This window comes from Garra rufa, chromosome 11 (assembly GCF_049309525.1).
Source record: "Garra rufa chromosome 11, GarRuf1.0, whole genome shotgun sequence".
NCBI lineage: Eukaryota > Metazoa > Chordata > Actinopteri > Cypriniformes > Cyprinidae > Garra > Garra rufa.
The window spans coordinates 14517261-14542546 of record NC_133371.1 but is presented as its reverse complement, the minus strand read 5'-3'; positions in this window follow the sequence as shown (position 1 = coordinate 14542546).

Sequence of the window (25286 nt, the reverse complement as noted above, 5' to 3'; positions counted from 1 at the left end):
AACCAACCACTTAACCTGTTAAGAGCACAACTTTGAACTGGTTGATAAATTATTAACATTAGTGTTTATTAGTCTGGCAGACAAAAGAGATGGCAAATATCTGAAAAAAAGAAGAAGAAAAAAATGCTAGAGAGATGAACACTGAGTACTAAAAATATGAAAAGCATGGGAATGGGATATGATGTCTTTGTATATAGGGATCATCTCAGCACCACGCTAATGATGTGCCTTCGGAGGTCAAATACCAGTTTTAATTCGCCCATTTAACCCATTTAATTTCCATTATATGATATATTACAGAGTATATGGCAGCAATTTATACATCAGGATTTAATTATATAGATAAAAGTCTTCATATGACAGGGAAGAGGCTGAAAAATAGAAAAGCTTCTCCAAACATTGTTTTAAGGCAAAGTGTGTTTTGATAAAAGAAAGTAAATTTGTTGAGTTTACCACATGAATTGGAGTTCATATTTAGGGGTTAGTGCTTATAATTTGATGTTACATTGGTAAAAGTTTTTTTTTTTTTTTTTATGTTGCATTGTTATGTCCTGTTGTGGCTTCCAGAGCTCAGACAGTGTATTTCCTGTCAGTCATCTCTCCATAATGAGATCCGGACGGAATCTGTTTTGATCTCCATGGTGACATGGGACATTAACCAGAGACAGAGCACAGGATGATGCTATAATATCATTAAATCGTCTCTTATGCTCATGAACACACACACACAGTCCAAATAAGCACAGCTCATGGGCAGATATCAGAGCTTGTTTGGTTAACTGAGGTTGTGCTGTTTCTTTAGGTGAATACAGAGCATTCACAGGCGCTCTAATTCAGAGTTCCAAGTCTCATGGAGATTGTCTACCTCAATCTCTCACAATTGTGTATATCATCAGCGCTATTGCACTGTATCTTCTGTACAAAATTTCCGAAACACAAGTGAAGAAGAAATTGAAACAACAGACGCTTGGAATAAAATATCGACCCATGAAGAGATAATAATGACTGTCAAGCTTTGGGCTGTCAGTATTTTGTCTCTGTTCTGTTCTGTTTTCCCAATGTTTTTCCCCTTCTGTTTCTAGTCCATATGGTTTAGTCCTTGTCTCCCCCTTTTGGTTTGTGTTTAGTTGGTTCAGTCTTGCCCATATTTGTATTTCCCCCTCGTCATCTCGTTATCTTGTTTGTAACCACGCCTTGTTTTCTGTGTTTTTAAGTCTGTGTCTGATCACTCCCAGCTGTCCGTCGTTAACGTTACATGTTCTCATTTCTTGCTCCTGGTTTTGGTTGGTTTGTTTGTTTGTTTGTTTGTTTGTTTGTTTGTTTGTTTGTTTGTTTGTTTGTTTGTTTGTTTGTATTTTCAGTATTTGATTTAATAAACTGTTTACATTTCATTCAATCCGGTACTCCTGCTCAATCTCCACTCCTCATCTCAGCCAAACTGTGACAGAACGACGGACCCAAAACTGAAGATGAATCGGGCTGAGGCAGACCTGGTGAGACTGAGGAAGAAATGGTGAGACTGCGGCAGGGCGGTCAGAGTTTGGAACGGTATGTGGCGGATTTTGTCCCGATGCCTCTCTCGGTGCCGTGTTTCTGATGGGACTGAATGATGAGACGATTCGTTGCGATTCTCCTGCCTGTAATTTCTCCTTGATCGAACTGATCAATCTCATTCTTGATTTAAATTGCTCTGATTTTGAACTTGAAGAAGTAAAGAGTGTCAGGTCTTATCGTTCGGTCCCCTCTGAAACACGTCACGTCGGGTCAGCCTGTTCTAAGCCGAGAATCCCCACATACCATGCCAACGGATCGGACCGCCAGCCCAGTCTCCAATCTCCAGTCATCCTCCAAAGCTCCGCTGCTGTCCTCAGCCCGATGCGGCCGGCCTCCTCCCCGCGCTCTAGTCTGCCGGCCGCCGCCCAGCGCTCAAGCCCAGTACCTCAGGCTTCCTCTCCGCGATCAAGCCTGTCAGCTGCCGAGCCGGCGTCAGCTCACAAGATGGCCGCCACGCCAGCTCACAAGATGGCTTCCACGCCAGCTCACAAGATGGCCACAATGCCCGAGTCTGCACGCAAGATGGCCGCTATGCCCGAGTCTGCAAGTAAGATGGCTACAACGCCAGAGTCTGTTCACAAGATGGCCACCATGTTACTAGCCACCCTCAAGATGGCTGCCACGCCAGAGTCTGCAAGCAAGATGGCTGCCACGCAGGAGTCTGCAAGCAAGATGGCCGCCAAACCTGAATCCCTGGCCAAGATGGCCGCCGTTCCTGAGTTCCCGGCCAAGATGGCCGCCAAGCCTGAGTCCCCGGCCAAGATGGCCACCAAGCCTGAGTCTGCACCCACGATGGCTACCGCCAAGTCAGAGTCTCCGCTGGTTCCGCCCAGCCACCCAGAGTCTCCGCTGGTTCCGCCCAGCCTCCCAGAGTCTCCGCTGGTTCCGCCCAGCCCTCCAGTGACCGCGCCACCAGAGCGCCGTCCAGAGCCCGCTCCTCAAGAGCGCCGTCCAGAGCCCGCTCCTCAAGAGCCAGCACGCCCTCCAGAGCCGGAGCTCTCTCCTGCGTGCCCTTCCATACTCTTCTGGGTGGACTATGCCCTAGGTTCCCCCAAGAAAATTTTGGGGGTGGGGGCTACTCCCCTGATCAGCCATGGCCACCTGGAATGTTTACTCGGCCATGGCCACCTGGACTGTTTACTCGGCCATGGCCACCTGGACTGTTTACTCGGCCATGGCCACCTGGACTGTTTACCTGGCCATGGCCACCTGGACTGTTTACTCGGCCATGGCTTCCTGAGCCCCCAGATCCGCCATGGCCTCCTGAACTATTGACCCAGCCTTGGCTTCCTGAGCCCCCAGATCCGCCATGGCCTCCTGAACTACTGACCCGGCCATGGCTTCCTGAGCCCCCAGATCCGCCATGGCCTCCCGGACTGCTTACCCGGCCATGGCTTCCTGAGCCCCCAGATCCGCCATGGCCTCCTGAACTATTTACCCGGCCATGGCTTCCTGATCCCCCAGACCCGCCATGGCCTATTGGACTGTATGCCCTGGAGACCGCCCCTGTATCCTGTGTTCCCTGTATCCTTGTCTAGCGGTCTCCAGGGCACCCACCCTCCCTCCCCAATGGATGTTAGACGGCGCGAGACGCGCCTTTTGGGGAGGGGAGTGTAATGTCAGTATTTTGTCTCTGTTCTGTTCTGTTTTCCCAATGTTTTTCCCCTTCTGTTTCTAGTCCATAATATTTTAGTCCTTGTCTCCCCCTTTTGGTTTGTGTTTAGTTGGTTCAGTCTTGCCCATATTTGTATTTCCCCCTCGTCATCTCGTTATCTTGTTTGTAACCACGCCTTGTTTTCTGTGTATTTAAGTCTGTGTCTGATCACTCCCAGCTGTCTGTCGTTAACATTACATGTTCTCATTTCTTGCTCCTGGTTTTGGTTTGTTTGTTTGTATTTTCAGTATTTGATTTAATAAACTGTTTACATTTCATTCAATCCGGTTCTCCTGCTCAATCTCCACTCATCTCAGCCAAACTGTGACATGGGCTCCATCTACGTTTTGATTATCATGAATAGTCTTTTATTTGAGCTTTTTGTTCAAAATGTTATTTATTAATGTTTTTATTGTTTATAAAAAAGAATGCATGAAGCTAGAATAAAATGTTTTTGTTTACAAGCAGATACCGTTCTTTCTTTTGATGTTTTGTATGTTCAGAATTCATAAAACAAAATATATACAAATTAATACCTAAATAGGGACATAGTAGTTTACTTTAAATATGATGTAAAATTCACTTAAAGAGAACTTATGAGTATACTTGCAGTATAAAACTACTAAACTAGTTCAAAGTGTACTAAAAATGCATAAAAAAGTATTTAATTAGTAACTTGTAGACTTGTAGTCAAGACCGCCTAAACCGAGACCAAGACACTACCCAGACCAGAAGGTATCGAGACCAAGACCAAGACCAAGTCGAGACCGGAGAAAAAAAACAGACTAGTGTTGAAGCTACGCAATAACTTGTATGAACAGCAGCATACTAGGGTTCAGCCACAGTTTACATTCAATACATATTAGACGGTATTACTTCAACTACAGGCAGAGCAATACAGAGACAGACCATGTCATGTAGTCTACTAGCTGCTGGATATGTGCTTGTCTCTTCTTTACGCTCTACGCTACACTCACTGAGGCATAACCATTGACTGTTAATATAGAGGGAATAACGTTATATGGATGGATGAGCGCCAACGGCTGTCGCAATAAAATAAATAAATAAATACATGCATGTGATTGGTTGGATTTGATTTGAAGGGTGCAAAATATTAATGTTGCATTATCAAACGTTGTGTTGTCATGGATACCAACGATTCTAGAGCATGTAGTTTTTTTGTTGTTGTTGTTTTTGTTTTTGAGCGTGTAGTACTGCTAAATCCCCGACCACTATGACGGTCTGAGACAGCGAGACCTTGACAAGACCGAGAGGTCCGAGACCAAGACAAGACCAAGACCAAAGACCGTCAAGGCCGTGACAAGACCGAGACCACGTAAAAGTGGTCTCGAGACCAGTCTCGAGACCAAGACCGGTCTCGAGACATACATCACTAGTAACTTATCAGTACACCTATAAGTTTACTTTTAGTCTACTTGCAGTACAAACTGAAAACAGATTTAAACTAGTTTACTACTGTTATACTTAAAGTATATTTAAAAGTATACTTTTATATACTAGAAAGTAGTCCAATTTAGTCCCATTGAGTATTAATAGCACATTTAATAGTATACTACTAGTACACTGATATTTGTATACTTACTACATTAAGTATTTTTAAAAATATACTTGAACTTTACTTAAGTATACTTAAAAAATGCTTGAAGTATACTTCTTTTTGGTAAGGGTTTACAAAACTGTATGAACTGTAAAATATGAACAAAAAACCTAGGCTAAATGGTATCTTGTCAGAAAGTGCCTAAAAAGTTGTTGCAATATTTAAATGTGTATTTACTGTGACTTTCAGGCAACCACAGCTGCTGATTTTTTTAATTATAATTTTCTCAAACAGAATTATATTACAAAACATCTAGAGGTTTAACTGTTATGAGTGTGAATGTTAATGTGATGCACACGAAATCAAATTTCGTCTTATCTTCTTCATTCACATTTCTTTATCTTTCCCATGTGACTTGGCCTTCTCATTTTTCACAATGTCTGTTCACACGTCTGTGCACCTTGATGTCGGCTGCCTGGAACACAGCTCACTCTATCTCTAAAAAGTGAGTTCACACTCACCACGGTAATTCCATATCAAGCCTGTCAGTATTAATATCTTACACCTAATATAACACCCCATTACAAAAATAAGACGAAGTCACATAGCAAGTTTTTGTCATTTATTTCCTCTGCAAGGGTTAGACATATCAGAGAGCTCTGATGCACAGAAAACAGGTGTGAAGAAGAAACTGACTTACTGAAACTCTGCAGTACATTCCCACAATCTTCTGTCAGATTGCCAAGTTCATGATAATACTGTCAAATCATCAGTGCAGAAATGATGGGAGATCAATGAAACATTAACATATCAGCTTTCACATAAGTTTGAACATTGAATATTTTTGTGGGTGAAACTGAAAGGTTAAGGGATTGGGTTCTGTATTTCACTAGGACTGTTTAAATAAAGAAAGCATTGTCACCTGTGTGTAAGTGATAGTCTCAACTTTACCTCATCAGAGCTGTCTCACCTTCTGACATAAATACCACACACACACACACACACACACACACACACACACACACACACACACACACACACACACATAGTCAGTATCACTAAGGAAATCAATAGTTTAATCAATAATGAAGTGCTAAGATTAACAGCTTAACTAGGATCAGACGTCCGTTGTTAATGGTGGTTATGGCATGTCTAGAGGGTTGCCGAGTAACAAAATACATGAAATGCTGAAGGGATTACTTTGAATTTTAATGTTATATGCTGTTAATATTTCATGATTACACATTAACACAATCCTTTAGAGAGATACAGAGAAGTATACTTGGCTTGCTGTAAATGATAGAGGGCTCATCCTTACAAAAAAAAAAAGATTGTATACTTCTTTCAAGCAAAAAATGGAGTCTAATATATTTAAGCTGTAGCTTGTAGCCATCTGCATTATATTTAGAGCTTTGAAGGCCTTCAGTAGTTCCACCAGAAATCAGATATGCCATTTTCCGGGGACACGTTCTGGACAGGATTTCTATATTGCCTAAAATATCCAGGTTTTGACTTTGTTTTCCTGTTTTCATATGTGCTGAAGGTAATGATCTAAAAGTAGTTTGACCAATAACATGCAGAAATTGTACATAATCGACCAATAGTGGTGCGTTAGAAGGTGCGATCTACAGAGAACAGTCAAAGCGAATGAAGCGCCACTGCACAGACCAATCAGTGTTTGACATCAAAGTACTGCAAAAGTGATTCAAAAGCATAAGGAGCCACCTGCACTACTTTCGATAGCTCTCACGATACTTAGATGTCATACAATGATCGATCTGTGCAGTGCAAATAGCCAAAACCTGGTTATTTTAGGCAATATAGAAATCCTGGCCAGAACGTGTTCCCAGAAAATTGCCTGGTCACTTTATGCTAAACACAACCTGATGTTGTCATCACAACTTTCAAGAAACAACTGAAGACCACCTCTTTTGCAAAGCTTAACTAATCCACAACTATAAAAAGTCGCTTCCCATAAGCCCAATTAAAAAAAGGAAGGGTTGCTATAATAAATTTCTATAATAAATTTCAATAATAAATTGCTATATAATAAACTCCCCTGTAAGAGCTCAGAACAAGATTGAAGGAGACACAAGTGGGACTGTAGGACAAAAAAAAAACTGTAATCTCTGTATCACTCTCTCCTCCGTCTCTGTATGTACTGTATGTGCATAAAGGGAATTAATTTCAGATCAAAAATAAGTGAAAGTCATGACATATTGTCAAGTATGACAACACACAGCAGTGAGAAGTGAACACACACACTGTGAACACACACCGGAGAAGTGGGCAGCCATTGCTCCAGCGCCCGGGGAGAAACTGGGGGTTCAGTGACTTGCTCAAGGGCACTTCAGTCATGGTATTGAAGGTGGAAAGGGCGCTGTTCATTCACAATCCCCACCTTCAATTCCTGCCAGTGTGGGAATCGAACCAGCAACCTTTGGGTCACAAGCCCAACTCTCGCACCATTAGGCCACGGCTGCCCCGTTCAGTTGATAAATGTGAGAAGTATTATCATCATCAGCACCCCTCTCTCAGGGCAATTATTCTAAAACTAGTAGGAATTCTAATTAATTAAACAGAATGGTCACACCACCACAGCAACTGAACCCCAAGTTATTAAAAAAAATGAAAAAAATAAAAAATAAAACAAAAGATGCTGTGACCATCATGACAATCCTAAAACAATGGAAGGGATGATAACTCACTGGTGAATATTACACTACTGGCTGTACTGCAGATCAAATCAAAACGTATAAATGAGGCACAGATTTATGTGAATTTGCAACAAATCAAACTTATTGAATTGTTACGAATTGTCAGAAGAATAAATGGTTTTGAATCAGGAATTGGAGCAGTTGAGTCAGAGTGGAAAGGGCTGCAGAGTGGAGGTAGAACTGTTCAGATTGAGGACTGTGACTGAAAAGAAGAAAGAGAGACAGAGGTGTGACGAGAGAACGAGCTGCTTGTGCTGTGCATAATCTTTCTCTCCCAGCTGGTCCCCATTAGCCAGGCTGGAGCCGACAGACCCTCAGGAGAGAGAGTCGCGGCCAGATCACGTCACTCCTAAGATGATGCTCTGCAGGGCACCAGCACCGGGGGAGCCTTACTGACAATTTTAGTGACAAGGGAAACATAAACAAAATAGATTAATACACCATTGTCCTCAATGCAAATAGAGCAGCACCCCTGATGTCTGAAGAGATTCATACATATAAACTGTAGAAAATATCTTAATATTGCTGTTCAGGGTTTTCCTGTCCAACCCTCTGCTATTGTTCAGGATTGTTCATTTAACAACAAACTGTCTGTTGCATATGTGGCTGGATTCGATCCTGGTGTCTCACTAGCCAACTTGCAACAACTTGATTGTGGCTGAGAGAGTCTCACCTGGTTTTGATGAAATCTTACCCTCTTCAGTGAGAGGCTTGTCACAAAACAAGGGCAGAGAGGGCTGTAAGAATAACTGCATGATTTATTTTTACTTTTTTGAATTCTCAATCTAGTAAAGCTCATTGAAACAAGAGCAGAAGCACTTAAAGGAACTAATTATAATGTAATTTATAAAGCAACTTTATACTTTGAATGTATGTGCATTTCCATAGAAAGCATATTACTGCTTCAATGAGAAAAAAGTGATACTCTAATAAGCATTAAAATATATACAGTACAAACATTATGTATGTTTGTCTTTATATAAAAACACATGCATGAATCTAGAGTTTTTATCCTATTGTTTACTGTATTTATTTGTTTGGCCAGTTTTGGTTATTTTGCTATTTTAGGCTGTAAGGACTTTTGAAATCATGTGGCAAATGATACATGTAATGCAGTCAAGGGCTGCCTGGAACTACGTCCAGCATCAGATTCAAGCAGTCAACGGCCCTGTAGTATAACTCTAAATCAGTGGCGACTCCTGACAAATATCTCTGGGGGGGCAACTGTTCCGATGATGGCAAAGATAACCGCTTTAATGGGTAAAATTATGATAAAATTCAAATAGCCAACTTTACAGCATTACATTGCATTGTTTGATTTGGTTTCCCTGTTCCTAGATGGCAACATCAGGCATGAATTGTACAAACTGTACAGTATTTTGAATAGCTATATTAAATTTATCGCAATGGTCTCAAATACACTGAAACACTTCCACCATGGCCATCAAGAGACACACTGTCATCAACTAGTTTGCCCCCTAAGAGTAAAAAAAAAAAAAGCAATACTGCTTTACAATTAAAACTTTTTATTTCTCATATTAAAACTGAAATTAATCAAATCTTTCCAGAACATATTCAGTATAAATTTGGCTGTGAATCAGGACACAGGGGTAGCAGAACAGAGCGTTAGCCACTTCACATCCCACCATCCATGTTTTCCCCGCTTTTTTTACCTGCTTGATATTTAAATTTGGTCTGGGTGGTCCTAATTCTTTTAAAGCCAATTTATCCACACTGACTACGTTTACATGGACATCAGTAATCTAATTAATGACCTTATTCTGAATAAGACAATAATATGATTAAGGTGTTTACATGAGTTGCTTTTAGAATATTCCTTTCATGTTCCCGTTTTACATGTTATAGTACATAGATCGATTAATGACATCATTACGTCCACACGCAACGCTATCAGTTCATCTTTGTTACAGACTTTTAAATGTTTCAGTTTTAATTTTACAAAAGCTTTAAGTGGCTCTGACATATGCAACACATTTTTGAGAATGTGTGAGTTAAAATTTGCCGTGGTCGCATTTGTGCGAGTGCATGCTGTTCTGCTCCAAAGTGTCTGCTCTACAGTGAGCGTTTCAGAGCCAGTCAGTTTTAAGGAAAAAATAAAAAATAAAAATCATGCAAGCACGGTCACCGAAAGCCAGTTTAGTTTTACTTTTTTGTAAACCCTGTTATCTTTGCCGTTTACTTCACATTATGCATTAGAGGCTTTCTTTTATTTTTATTAATAAATTTACTTGCTCAGTGTTTGCGCGCCCTGTAATCATTTTTTTAGTCGGCATATAACACAGCATGTGATGGAGTCCATGCCTCGTCTTATTAGTTTTTGTTAATAAATGCTATATAAGCTAGTTTTGTTTTATTCTTGTTGTGCTGTTTAATTAAAAATAACAAATCCATCTTTTACGAATTTGTTTTAATCTTAAAATTGGAGTAGCCTATATTTGTAAGCAAAACCAAGATCATGAATTCGAAAGTAAAAGTGAAAAGCATTCCAAGACATTCCAATAGCGGAAATCCCGTTCACAAAATTAAAATCATAAATAATACTAATGAAAAAGAACGGGTCGAATGTTAACTACGTTACCATAAACTATAAATTATGATAACAGACAAAATATTTATCAGCAATGAGCATTGATTAATCCCATGTTGTAGCAAAAAATAAATAAATAAAAAAGAAACCAAAGCATATGCACGTGCGACCAACTGAGAGAGTTATGCCGCGTTCGAGGCAACCCGTTACCCGTGTTTTTCCAAACTTCTACCCATGAAAGTGCACTGGAAAGGCAGTCAAACCCGTGAATTCCCACCCGTGAACTCGTACTAGATCGAAGTTCCGAGTTCTGCCATAACATAGCCCGAGAAACAACAATATCTAGGGTTGCGGTGTTTATGCAAGTGGCACACGGTGGAAAAATAGAGTTTAGGGCAATATAACGTTGCAATCAAATTATTAATAATATAAAAATAATAAATGCGCTTAAGCCATTTAGTTGTGGTTTGAAGTGGTGATTTACGAGCTCAAAAACCTGCCTGGAACGCAGCATTAATGTGTATCCTGTCACAAAATGTGGCAAAAAGTCCTACACAAGGGGAATAGTGTGATTAAGGTGTGTACATGTCTTCCATAATGCGACTAAAATAGGAATACTCCACCTGTCTTAATTCGATTTGTGTTTACTCCGATTATGAGTTTAGTCGGATTAAATTAATCAAACATATCAGTTTACATGGTTGCTTCTTAATCAGAGTATTGTCTTAATCGTGTTAAAATCGGAATATTGTTGTCCATGTAAACGTACTCATTGTTTCGACGACTGAACGGTAAATCCCTCAATGACTAGATGGAGTTCAAGTTGCTAGCCATGATGTCGATGTCGGTCTGGTGGTCTCGCTACCCGCGTGCGTGCTGTACATCTTCGAGCACGCATCAGTGCGTATTACGAAATCACGTTGGGGCGAGCAGTCCCTGTGCCCATTAAAATGCATTGTAGTGTCCAAAATTTGAAAATAAAAAAAAAATCTCACAATATAACTCTATGAGACCGGCTGGGGCGATTTTCAATCTGACTGAGATCACCCCAAGGGGGCGGGGTTTTAGGTTGGAAAGTGACATTCAGGCTGTTGATTGTACAGTAATATGCAGACTAGGACCAGCAAAATAAGACTCTTTTTCTCCTCTCTTTTTTCGTGTGGCTCAAAGAGGGCGATGCACTATCGCCCACCATGGGCCAGCCGCCCCTGCTCTAAATTATTTAAAATATTACAAATACAAAAACAAAGTAAATTTGAATTTTATTTAGCCTAAACAGAGATTAGTAGAATTAACAGCAGAATGTCTGAATGAAAAACTGTAAATTATGAAGAACAACGATAATAGTACAGACTAAGCAATCACACTCTGACTATTCTGACAAGTAGATACTGACAGAACTGGCTGCCCAGAGAGAGATGGATTGGCCCACACTGTAGAGCAACACTTCTACACCAGCTGCCATAACTATGAGGAAATTTGGGGGAATTTCTATCCAGAATTTACAATTATTTTCACTGACTTCAATCAAACAACAATACACAACTTAAATTAACTGAAAAAAAGCACAACACATGGATACTTGTCACAAAAAGAGAAAATAGTTGACCAATCAGTTATGTGCTTACATTCACGCACACACACAGGACATTTTCTAAATTGTTCTAAAATGTTTGTTTATCTTCCTGTTTACACCTTTTTTTGATCCATCGTAGGTTCACATAAAGCTTACAAATGCTTTGGGAATACATTGTATCATTTGTCATGCCAGTAAAGCACATCTGAGTGTGTGACTAAGTGAGTGTCTTGCCTCCCCTTGTGGACAATAGAATTGACTAAAGTTAAAACCATACAGTATAAACAACATCTGTGAAGTCAAAACATCACATCACTTTAAAACATTTACACATTTAACACGTACCTAACACATTTAATATACAAACAAAGAAAAGGATTTATGGCCAAAATAACATGAGATTTTAACTGCAGGCTTTCTAATGGAAATTTCCTTAAAATAGGTGCTTGTGAGTAGCCTATATATTACTGCACAGCTGGAAATATTTACATGAAACGAGCGGGTATACATGTATAAAAAGATAAAGAGACAACACACATTCCTCTCAGACCGCAGCATACCACCACTGTCATATGAACAGCAGCTTTTTTTTTTTTTTTTGGTCTGTATATCTGAATAAATAGCTGCAAAACTGCTGTGTTTATGTGTATGGGGGGAGGGGTGTGTAGCCCCTCCACTGCTGCACCTTTTAACTGTGTAATAAAAGATGCTGTTGGCAAGGAAACCAGCATCTCTGACCCACAAGGAGAGTGTAAGTGTGTGTAGTGTGCGAAGGCAGGGGAGATACGGGGCACATGCCAAAAGGATGAGGAAGACATGCTTTTAAAATTCCCAATAGGAAAAATACAAGCAAAGCTACTTAGAGCTCAAAGAGGCGAGAATCATGAACTGGCGAGGGTTTTGTCAGCACTGTGGCAGTTCTCTGCCTCATACAGAATATAAGAACTTGGTCTAAAATAGGCACAAAGACCATGACTAACTAGAGGATGATACATTTCCATGACTTCTACAGTTGCATGTGATTAATATATAAACATTTTTTTAATCATGTTATTGAGACTGCCCTCACAAATTACAGTTTCTTAAAATAATTACATATTTTAGAGCTAAGCGCACTGTGCCTGTTTTGTGCCAAAAATCCAATATAGTCTCATATCCCATCACTTCTACTTTTCTTCCTCCACTTATTGACTTCTCTTATTGAGACAGTGGCATCACTAGCAATTCAGCCTATGAATTATATACACTCTGTCACCCTTTTCGCCTGTTGAGAGATGACTAGATTTTCTTCTACAACTTCATGAGTTTTACACAGTAGTCCTCTAGCTCTCAAGTCCACAATAGCCGCGTTTCCACTGTCGGGCCAAAAGCGGGCGTGCTAGTGCGTGCCAGGGCCAGTCGCGTTTCCACTGTCACTTCCGGGGCCTGATCGTGCCTCGTCGGTGCTTCCTCAGGGCCAATGGCCCGGGTTTTTCGGCCCGACGAAAACCTTGGGCCAAAGCGGGCCAGCTGGGGCTTGAGGCGTGGTCAAAGTGAAAGGTGGAGTTTATGCAAGGTTCAGATAAGCGTGCAGTCAGGTAAAAGTGTGTCTGCGGTAAGATGCGCATTTCGCATACATCGTGCAAAGAACTCAAAAACTTTAAATGAAAAATAGTCAGTACTGGTCTGTGGAAGATACCAGGGCTCTTCTAAGCATTTGGGCCGAGGACAATGTACAACGCCAGTTTGACGGCGTCTGCAGAAACGAAGACGTGATAAAATACATCGTTGCTGAACTTGCAAAGCTAAATATCCAGCGCACCACATTGCAAGTTCGAGACAAGTGAAAACATTATTTAAATGCATGTCTGATGAGTATCTATTCTTATTTAAACTTGGACAAATGCAAATAAGATCCTATAAAAATGAGATCTGATATATAAGTTGATTTACATCGTCCAAAAAAAAAAAAAAACTGACCAACACACCTTGATAACATGTTAACATTTACTGTACCTGTACCTAAATAAAGGCATAAAAGATTATACTAGAAATACGACTGTGTAGTTATTTTTTGCAGATAGTATGCAACATTTTGTTTGATGTAATACCAAGTTAGACGAAAGATTTGGCGTGTAGGTCATAAAAAAACAAAGCTTCTTTTCAAGTGATTTATTAATGTAATGTATTACAAATATTGCTGCTGTATAAACAACTGTTGTAGAGCACTTCTCGCATCAGAACAGACGTCACCAATATTACAAGGTGAGCGTTCAGCATCTTCATCATCGGCGTTTCTGCATTCGCTGTATCCGGCTTCCACGTCGCTGTATTGTTCATTTTCGCCCTTGCAGCTAACAAAGCCTTCGGCGTAAACGCCGCCGAGCCTCCGTCTACGCATCTTGGTTTCGCTGCCTCATCTTTCAACAAGAACACAAGAAAACAGCCGCTTCAGTTCTCTCCGTTTTATTCGTTCGATGATCACACTACTGTGGCCTACCTGACATATTTTCAATCTTCCCGCTGAAAGGGGAGGGCTTTCGTGACGTTTGATCCAAAGAGGTGTGTAACGGGCGGGCTTTAGGTTTGCGCAGCGAGGCTACTGGCTCGATAGTGGAAACGCAGCTTACTTTTGGCCTTGGTGCTTGCGACTCGAGGCCATTAGCCCCGCCCGGCACGCTCTTAGCACTGGCTCGCACTGGCCCGACAGTGGAAAAGCGGCTAATGTTCTTATTTTAATAAATCACACTCTCTCTGATTAGAGGTTTTCTCTGCTTGGTGCAGTGTACGTTGTGAACTCAGCATATTTACAGCACGGCCACAGTGAGGTGGACAGGTTGAAAACACCATGGTACTTTCTGAAGAGATATTACCATGACTAAGAACTCAGAAGAGAAGATGTTGGCTTGCTGAAAGCCGCCAATCACAAAACTGACACTAACCAATAAAAAGTTTAATGGGTGATCAGGCTACATTCCAAACATTAGTATGTTACCTTCTTAGACAAAACTGTTAAGTGTCTAAGGCATGTTAATGATGCAAAATTATATTGCCAAAATTTCACCCAATATTTATGACTGAAAGAACCTTTCAGTCTGTAGGTGAGGCTGGATCACGAACAATTTCCATGAACATAGACGCATTTAGGCATTTAGGTAATCCACAACGTAATCCACTGTGTCTTCAGCAGCTCAGATGTTGGGAGTAAATGTTGTCTGCTATGTTCATTATTACATCCAAAATCTCCTATCACCTAAATCGCTTAGGAGCCATTCTTGTCTTTACCTGCACCGGAGTAAACACAATAGCGGACTGTTGACAGCTTACTCAGGGCGGGTCTAAGGTAAAACACCAGTGTCAATCAACAATCAATGGGAGCGGCCTTGGTCTGTGTGATGTCTAACAGCCAAGAAGCTAAAAATGGCTTGATTAGAGAAAGGGGATATTATTTATAGAGATTAAAAAAACACTACTGGGTGGATTTTTATCATTATAGGATAAATATAAATATAATGCCACAACTCTTTCAGACAATGTTTGTAGTATTCTGTGAAAATCTTAGGCAGGTTTATCTCTAAAAATAAAGGCAATGATGGGGAGACATACAAGACAGATCAAATCTTGGATAGAGCCTTCTTTCTAAATAAAGACTTATGTTTTAATCTGTCCAGTCAGCAATATGATAACAATGTATGGTTAGACGTTTCTCAATTATATGCTACTTCATGGCTTAAACTACCCTCTCTCTCTTTGCCAAAACAAATTACTGTTGGCTGCAGTAAGAAAACCACAAAATTCAATGGAAATCATGCAAACTTTGATTAACCAATCCCTTTCCCTAAATCACTGTGGCTTATTAGGAAGCACCCCCACTGAGCAATTCTTTCATCTTCGCTTGCTTAAAACACCTCAGTAAAGTCATATGCCAACTCACAGTGAAAGAAAATAAGGCCAGCTGACGTGTTTTCACTTTCGTCCAGCATTACGCACTGAATTTTGTTACCATGGATGGCAGATATCCAATCAACATATGGAATGAGTAGAGTCCAAACATGGTCCCTTTAGGAGCCACTGAGCTGCCACAAAGCAGATTTGTGGCTCAATACTTCTGCTAACACAGTTTGTATCAAACATAGAACCACACACATGCTGTAGTGTCTGTTAGAGGAATCCGAGCAGTCCTGGAGAAACTAATAACACTGGAGTTTGGCCCAAGCCACTGTCTCCAGCTTAATTCCTCTGTCCTCCGGCCACAGCACACACTCTTTCCCTCTCTTCCTTAGTTAACTTCATTCCTTAACTTTGCTTTAGATGAGCTGTGGAAAAAGAAGGCAGTGATTTGGCATTCCACCAGCCACAGCACTGCCAAGAGACTCAAAGAGTACCCACGACTCCAGCGGCATTTTTATCACACACGTGCAGAGAAACACACATACACACGCAACACTCCTCTTGACACTTTGTCTCTCTCGAAAGCTTGTCACTGTCATCTAAGCTACCCTCATCTCCTGTCAGAAAAAGAGTGGAGAAACAGGCAGAGTTCGGGGTTTTTTTGCATTTGTCGCCTCATCTTTCACACACCCCGTCATTTGTTGTGCTTTCTCCATCTTTCATTCTTCCCGAGGAAAGCCCCAGGCGTCAAGTAGCGAGGTTTTTATATGCACAGCCCAAATGCACCAAGGTTGTGCCGAGGCTGGTTTCTGATGATCATTTGGGCTTTTTAGTGGTATTATACAATATTATATTTAATCTTATATTTATTGTGTTTTAAAATGTAAACCAGTCACTTATGATGACTGCTTAAAGCTTAAATAATGATCTCATATATCATTTAACCTCAAACATTTATTGTTAACTTAAGGTTAAACAGATTTCCTGTAAAGTCACATTCATTTACAGACGTAAATTGACCTTTAAATATTAATCTTATTTAAACGCATATACAAATACTGTTCAAATACTGATGTAAACTCACCTTTAAATACGATCACATGTAAATGGATAAACTCAGTGTAAACTCTGCGATTATGTAGATCTTTTGTGTGTTGCACAAAGCTAGTTTTAGAGTAGGGTTCAAATTGACAAACTCTAAAAAAAGATGGGGTTATGAACTGCATTTTATATATATATATATATATATATATATATATATATATATATATATATATATATATATACACACACACACACACATATATTCCACATTAGAGGTCTACGCGGGTCCACTTGGATCCAAAAACCAGAGGTCTGGGTCGGGTTCGGTATTAAGCATTACGGATTTTTCACACACAGAAATCCATCTTACATGAAATCCATCAGAAAAAATTGGGTCAGGTATGGATTTTAGGATCCCAGAAGACCACTATTCCACATCTTGACACTGCATCTCCTTTGTATTTACTTACCTTCAACTACATGTGCAAACTGTTGGGTGAAGAAAAAGAGGCAATAATGTAGAAGTAGGTGTTGATCTTCTGCAGAGGCAGCCTTTCGTCACACTATTACATCATACTGAGACAAAATACAAAACGAGTTGTTTTGGCAGCTTGGTTTAAAAGTTGGTTTTGGACTAACAAGGAAGTTCTAAGATCTGAATCTTAGAATATGTTTTTAGTTCAATGACCAATGTATTTCAAAAAATTAATCTCAGTTCATGACCCATTTAGAGATTAACACATTTACAAGGAAGAAAGAAACTGCTGCTGCTACGAAAGTTTGTTTAGGAGCTGAGCAAGTTAGCCATATAAATTACCACGGTGATGAACACCATGAACAATACCTTCTTAAGTCTAAGTTTCTTCAAACTAAACTTACCTGGGTAGCCACTAAAACTAGATTCATGCAACAGGCCACTGTCCAAATTTTGCTGAAATGCTGAAATTTCACATATCGAAGCTCCAAAGTAAAGCACCTCTCAGTAACCACTTGATCCGAGTTTGTGTTGTTTCTGAGTGGGTTCCTCCATTTCAGTGACCACAAATAAACATTAAAAAGAATTTAACACCTACTCTCATGCTAACTGCTGATTATGATGGCACTGGCAGCATGGCTGCCTCTGCTTTAATATTACATTGAGTAATAAACATTGCCATAAACATTGACTAAAACAAACACACACCTAACCATAACGGAAAACTTTCCATATTTTTACAGTTTAAAAAACAAACTAACAAAATCTGCATATTTGTCCCCAAAATATGGTTACAGAACATACAAAGAAGCATTTAAACAAGGCTTTAGTCGCCTGATGTATAGCTGCCAGATTGTTGCCTCTCATAGAATGACAACCAATTAAACACAACAAATAACACGTCAAACGTACTGTATATTTGCATTTTCTCAAGAATCATGTAAAGAACCAAAGAAGTCTAAAAGAATGAGGGCAGACAGAATCTTACCATAGAGATAGCACTTCCTGTCTGTCATGTGTCTCTCCTTCAGGATGTTTCTACCTGCAGGCCTGTTTAACGGTCCTAGATTGTCTTATCTCTCTTCTCTAGACATATCCAAAAAAAGCAACAGTGTTATGTCGTTTATGTTGTTTGGGTCCTTTTGATACAGATTGTTTAGAAAACGACTTCAATCTGTGGTCAAAGCCAGTATGATCATCTCTGACACAATCGGACAGTTTGTGTGTGTGCTGATTCACAGGACTGTGGTCAAACACATCTCAGATAGACACACACTCATTCTTCCCCCTCCCTCTCTCTACTTCCTGTGCGAAACTGGCCTCCTCATCTCCTCCTGCAGTGTGCTCCTCTATTATATTGTCAGAGTGCTGCATGAGCTGCAAAGCACATGATTTGTTTCAGAGTCTTTATACCAGACGTCAACCTCCTAAGTCTCCTAAGTGCCCAAGTCTTTTTAGACCCCTCTGTCTCAGTTGTGTGTATGTGTAATGTATAGTACATGTTATCAGATAAGGGATTTGACCAGTCTTTTGGTTTCTGTTTAGATACACACACACATACAAGCAGTGTACCCACACATTACCGGATGTTTAAACTTGATCAAATGAGACTCTTTACAAAAAGCGAGTTTGCTTGCAATCTCTCTTTGATGGAGTAATAGCGTCATGATCTAAAAATAACGTGTTACTGATCTATCGATTCACTTTCACTGAAAGGAAAATGTCAAGCACACATTTTGCAGAAAAAAAGATTATAATGTAACACTGATAATGGTATTTAATTAATTTCTTAAAAATATTTTTATGAAATTGCAATATTCACTATAAATTATTTATCTGTGCACATCATTACTTTTTAAAATTCACGTCCCCTCATGATCTTTAATTAAAATAATTGCTCACAGATGTTTTTTCCTGCAGTGTTTTTTCTTACCTGTTCAGAGGAACAGGTTAACACTAACGGTTAGACTGGGACATAAGAAACACATCTCAGCAGCACACACACACACACACACACACACACACACACACACATGGACCTCGCAGACTGTTTGAACAGAAGCTGTTAAAATGTGTGGTTTAAATAATGCATGAATGCTCTTCATGTAATGTTGAGGGTAGAGACGCGTATAGATGCTTCAGGGGAGTGGGTGGCACAATTTTCTGCTGACCCAGAGAGGGCAGAACCTCACCCAGCTAAATTCCAGAGATGTGTCAGCCCCAATTCTTTAAAACAAGACAATGACAGAACAGATAGACAAAGAAGAGCTGAAGGCAAATGCAAAATAGTAGAGAGAGACAGCTAGAGAAAGAGACAGATCATGTGTGACTGTGATGAAAAGAGACAAGAGATCTTTCCACATAAACACATTTGATCAGCTCATCTTTACTGGTTAACCCTCAGGACACTTAACCACCAGAGTCAGAGCGTGCACAAATATATGAATAAAATTGCTTGTAGCTTGTTACAAAATACAAATACTTGAACATTTTGTTTTACAAATGTTTTTGTTTCTGTCAAATATTTGTCATGTTCTGATTTATAAATTGAGATAAAACTATTTGAAAATCTGAGGGTGCCAAAAAAATATATAAATATTTATAAAGACTTATCACTAATCACTTTCTTTTTAAAACCAATACCCCAGGGGGTGTGCCTGTTCCTCAGGAACCCAGATATATCCTGACTGATCTGGTCTTTGATCTATATGATCTACTTTGATCTATGTATTGCTTCTGTTGTACAAGATTACTACAGTTTCTCCAAAAATTAGTTCATTCACACTGAAATCCCACAGAATGTACCACACCTAACTAAAAAAGAGGCTCTTATCCATCATTTCTATGAATTTTACCATCTTCTGTACAGTTCCAATTGCCAGCTATTACAGTACTACACTGTTAATTGATCAATTATACACTTAATTATTACACACTCTGAAACATTTTACATTCAGTATCTAGCAGCTCTTTTACCAAACTCACAATTTTAAGCATTTTTTTTTTTTTTGCTTCAATTACATGTCCAGACCATTGGCCTACATCTTGAGTTCCAATGTTAACATCACACTAATGCTTGCTTGAGCCTTTCTTGAAACAACTAATCTGTTTATGTCCAATACACAAACCAGTTGTAGCATAAACCATTCATTTTTTTACCTTTATCCCCGAACTAAAAAGAGATATCAACATAGGATTCTTTAAAAAGCATGAAAAGGGGAGACTAACACTGCTTTACTCATCCTCAATGCTAAAATTGTTTTCAAAACCAATTTGTTTCCCCACTGCCAGCAGCACATCATCCACTGAAACACCAAACAAGATTTGGCACACACTTGACTCAATGGCAAAAGAGATGGCAAGAAATAAGTATAAGCAGAAACAGAAAAATTATCTTTCTTCACCAACACAGCCTCCAACTCATCTACATCTTGCAAGAAGGAAAGGGAGTAATTAAAATAAGAGAAAGGATGAGGAAAGACAAGTTTGGACTCAAGAATACTCACTGGGCACTGAGATATCTGCTTTTTCCACTTTCAGGCTGCACAGGGGTGAGATGGCAGAGGTCATTCTGGGTTCAAATGATGTTGTGTGGTCTTGCTCTGACACTTCTGCCACAGTGACTATTGATGGTCTGGTCTCTGCATCCTTACTGCTGCTGGCTGGCTCCTCCACCATCAATCCCTGCAATGAACATTTAAAATTAACGCTTGAAATCTTCAAAGAAACATTTTTTTTTAAGGCCCACTGTACACTTTTGTAACACAACTAATCAAGATTTCTTGCTCACAGTCTTCTGTTTTTTTCAACCATATATCAGACACATTTTAGGATTAAACAGGTTATACAGGTTCAGTTGTCCCCCACTTTGGTGGCTATGGTTAACTGGGTCATTAAATGGAAAATCAAAATGTCCTTGATCTTTACATATATAAGAGGTTACTTGACAATAAATACATACTGCAAGTTCCATTTCTTACCCCAGTTAAAAATATTTTTTTTTATTTCCACCCTTCTAAAATGCCAAGATTTGAACCTGCCTCATGAAAACAAACTATCAAATGTAGACCATTAATGAATTCCACAAAGAATCTTTGGCTGCACAATATGCTTTTACATATTTACATATCACCTGCCCCTTGAATGCTCATTTATAAAAAATACTTTGACCAATTTAATGATTTATTGAATACCCTCAGTTCCATTTTATACATTCTACCATGGTAGATTTCCCAATATTTAACAAAACATTTAAGCAGATTCTATTTGTGCCTGCACACAAGTAAAGATCAATGCTATGATGAAAAAGCGTGTTCAACATGCCTCTAATCTAATTACTCTCTAATTGTGTAAGACTGCTATATAAACCCTCAAACAGAGCGTTGATAGCCACATGATGAAACGTCTCCTCAGCAGGCAGATCACCGTCTACACACTGCCAGAGCTAATAGGCCCTGTCAGCTGCTCCACTGTTTTTTGCAGCTGTCTTTACTTTGATTTCTGGGGAACGATGAAAGTCTCATCTTTCAAGTGACAGAGCCCAGATATGAGACAGACTGCTCCTAGATCCATCAGACGAACAAGAGAGACAGAGGAAGAGGAGATATTGAACAGTACCAGTAGGTGAGCACTGATGATATGCTGTCTGACCACAAAAGGAAGGTGAGATGCTGAAAGGGAGGAAACAGGGGAGGATCTATCAGACAGAAGTCTGGAGTTCAGCAAAAGCAGCTTTATTCAAGTAGATGAGTTTTTTTTAACCATATAACTATGGCAATGATTCCAGCCCTGAACAGAAACACTCAGTAGATCCCTGAAACACTGAAATTTGAGTTTACATGAAATTGTAAAAACTGTAAAAATGTTTTCAAACATAAAAACGTCTCAGGTTACGTATGTGAACAGGACATGCACAAGAAGCTGCCAGAATAGATAAAGGGTCTTTACATACAGTGAATTTAGGTTGTTAAAACCGCATTTGTTTTTCCATAGAGTACATTTTTGTTGCATTTGTTATGCAGTAACATTGTGATTTAAGGTTATTGGATGTCATATAAGCTTTTCATATGCAACCTCTAAATATGGCAATTGTGGTGAAACAGTAGGCATAAATAAACAGGTAAACACTCAAGATTGTGTGGCAAGGGAATCCTCCATCCTATAAACTCTCACCCGTCTAAAAGCACAATCACCTTCTGAAAATCTCTGTGAATCAGGGGAGAGCATTAGCCCAGTGCTATAGATGACTCACTACTCAACAGGTTGGCATAAATGAACCTAGATAAAAGTGATATTTAATAGAACCTGAAGGATTTATTCTCTTTTTAAAGTAGGCATTTTGCTCTGGCAACTACAGCAGTGGAGTGAGAATGTTAAACAATAACCTCATTTTGTAACACACATAGCGATACTTAAAAAGAAATCACAGAGGTCTCTTGAGGCTGTTGCAGATTTTCTGAATTTCCATGAATGCGGGAGACATGAAACACAAACCATGTGAATTTTGTGTTCTGAAAATGAACAAAGGTCTTACGGGTTTGGAACGACATGAGCGTGAGTAATTAATGACAGAATTTTATCATAATTCTATCCCTTTAATGTATTTAAAACATGTTGGTACCAGAAGAGAATGAAAATCATTTCAAATTAAGAAAATCAACGACATGTTAAACAAATGCAACTGAAAACATATTCTCAATTATCATAATTACAATAGTAATAATTACAACTCCTTGAATTTAATAAATATGGATTCATAAAGGTGTACATGAAAAAAATTGTTCATAGATGCTTTCAATATGTCAATATTGTATGTTTTATTGTCTATTCAAATATATATAAATGTATGTGTGGTAGAACCATCTTATGAATACTCATGAGGTCATATTGATAAAATATGATTTTAAAGGTTTTTGTGGTAAAAAAAATGAAGTGGGTAATTTTCTCCTAGAAAATTTTAGTATGACTGTGGCACTAGATGTTGATTCATTAGACTGATTCACAAAACACTTTGAATCCCTTAATACTAAATATTATGCATAAAATTCTAAGCTATCCATACAAAATATAAATGAAAATGCTAATACAAGGTGCAAAACATGGTACAACATGCAGCACACCTTTCACTGCTATGCCTTTCTGCCATCTCAACAATTAAATAAAGAGAGAAACATGATGAAGATGGTGACAACCTAAAGTCATTTGCTTATTCATTTAACATTGTGGAGTTTAATCAATCCCTGAAGCAAAATAATTTATATAATCTTTCATTTGAATTTATATCATCTTTTATTTTAAAAAGAAAAAACATGCAAATGTTTACATCTTGAGTCAATAGCTCTATATTGTTTCTATTTAAAGTCCTGTTTGTGTTGAAGAGTCATGTTTAGTCTGAAAAGGCCTTTACTGTCAAAAAACTGACATTCAGGGATCAGTCTTACTGTATGTACACCTTTTATAAAAAGGTGTTTTGATCATGAAAAAAAAATACTGAAACGGTCGCCTTCGCTCTCCCTCACTCTGACATGGTTTTCAATGCCTCCTGCTTTCAGAAACCCTTTGGGACCTGAAACAAGATGAAGGTAAGTGCTATTGATTTGCACTTTCTGCCTCACCAAGACTTCATAGCAGTGTGAGCTGACCGACTGACTGCTTGCCTCTCAGTGTGGCCCTGACCTGCAGTTGTGTGTGTGAGAAAAACGACAGAGCATATAACACATATGTAGCATAAATACAATATAATGCAACTCATGCTTCTGTCACAACTCATGCAGCTCAATCACTGCATGATTTATGATATATTATATATCATTATATATTATCAACAAACTCTCTGTATACGTGTTTGTGTGTGTGTATCTGTGTGTCTAGGGATCAGGTCATGAGGATGTGTATTCAGCTTCAGGCTGTTTATTTAAGGGGAGGTGATGATGATTCAGTGACAGTTGATTCACACTACACCGCCTAACAAACAGCACCAACCACAGCAAACTCACTTCTGTCTGTCACACCCAATGCTTCCTCTACAATTTTGTTAAGCAAAACCTGTTTCTGTTAGTTGAACCATTCAGTCATCTAAACAGAAACCACACAAAACCCTTTCCGGGTGGTGAAATGTCAAAAATAAAAGCTGTACACAGCAGCATTTTATGCTTTCAGAATAAAATATCACAGAATTGCATGATGAAGAGTAACCTCTCTTATCATCGACAATCATGCACAGACAGCTCTAGTCTAGTCGTGTTGTATCGTGTCGAAGTCTCTTAGGCTCTGTCTTGATCTCTGCCCGGTTTACATGTGCCTGCAACACATCTCTCCTTGGACTAGACTGTCTGAGTGTTTTTGGACACATGCCTGCCTGCAGTTCTCTGTGCTCACCTCTGCCCTCATGATTTGTTGCATTACTTGACTATCTCTGGCTTCTGGCCCTCTTGCATTGCTTTGCATTACCTTGTCAGTAACACAATGTGTTTGCAATAGATGCACAAAAGTTGAATTTTGTGTTATGTTTTATGGAAAGGTAATTGTAAGTTTAGTGTTAATCCCAGAGAGGCTTGAGGTATTGTGTTCTGAACTGATAAACAGAATAAAATAGGAGTAGATCCTATTAACATAGAAAGATGTTAAAGGAGTTAAAACCACACAAACACATACACACATTTTCAATACAAACACGGCAAATATTAAAAGAGTTTTCTCTGTGATGTAACAAATGCAAATGCAACCACCTGAGAAATAATGAATGAGAGATACAGTAATACTTTGGTGTGTCAGCAAACAGTAATGTTTAGCAGACTACACATGCCATCTACAGGTCTAAATCAACACACATATACACACATACACACACACACACACACACACACACACACACACACACACACACATTCTTGCATAGGTGCTCGAGATTTGTTTTCTTACAGATAAAATCCATGTTACCAGAGAAATTCAGTTTACAGTCAATCATAGTTTTGATCACATAGGTTGATCACATAATGTCATTACTGTTAAGAGTTCTGGGTCATTTAAAATCAATTATTTTGTCTTCCCAACATTTATCAGTAGAGAACTCGCTTTACACCATTTTTCTCATTTCAAAACATGCTCTTCATACTCATAAGTACAACCAGCGCCATATCGTTTGCATATTTATATAATTAATGTACTCTGTATTCTCATCTCATATGTATAGACAAAAAACACATCCTTGAGAACCCTTTACGAAAAGAAGTTTATTCATGTGTGCTATTAGTATACTTCTTTTAAACGTAAAAATAGATAAGTATACTTT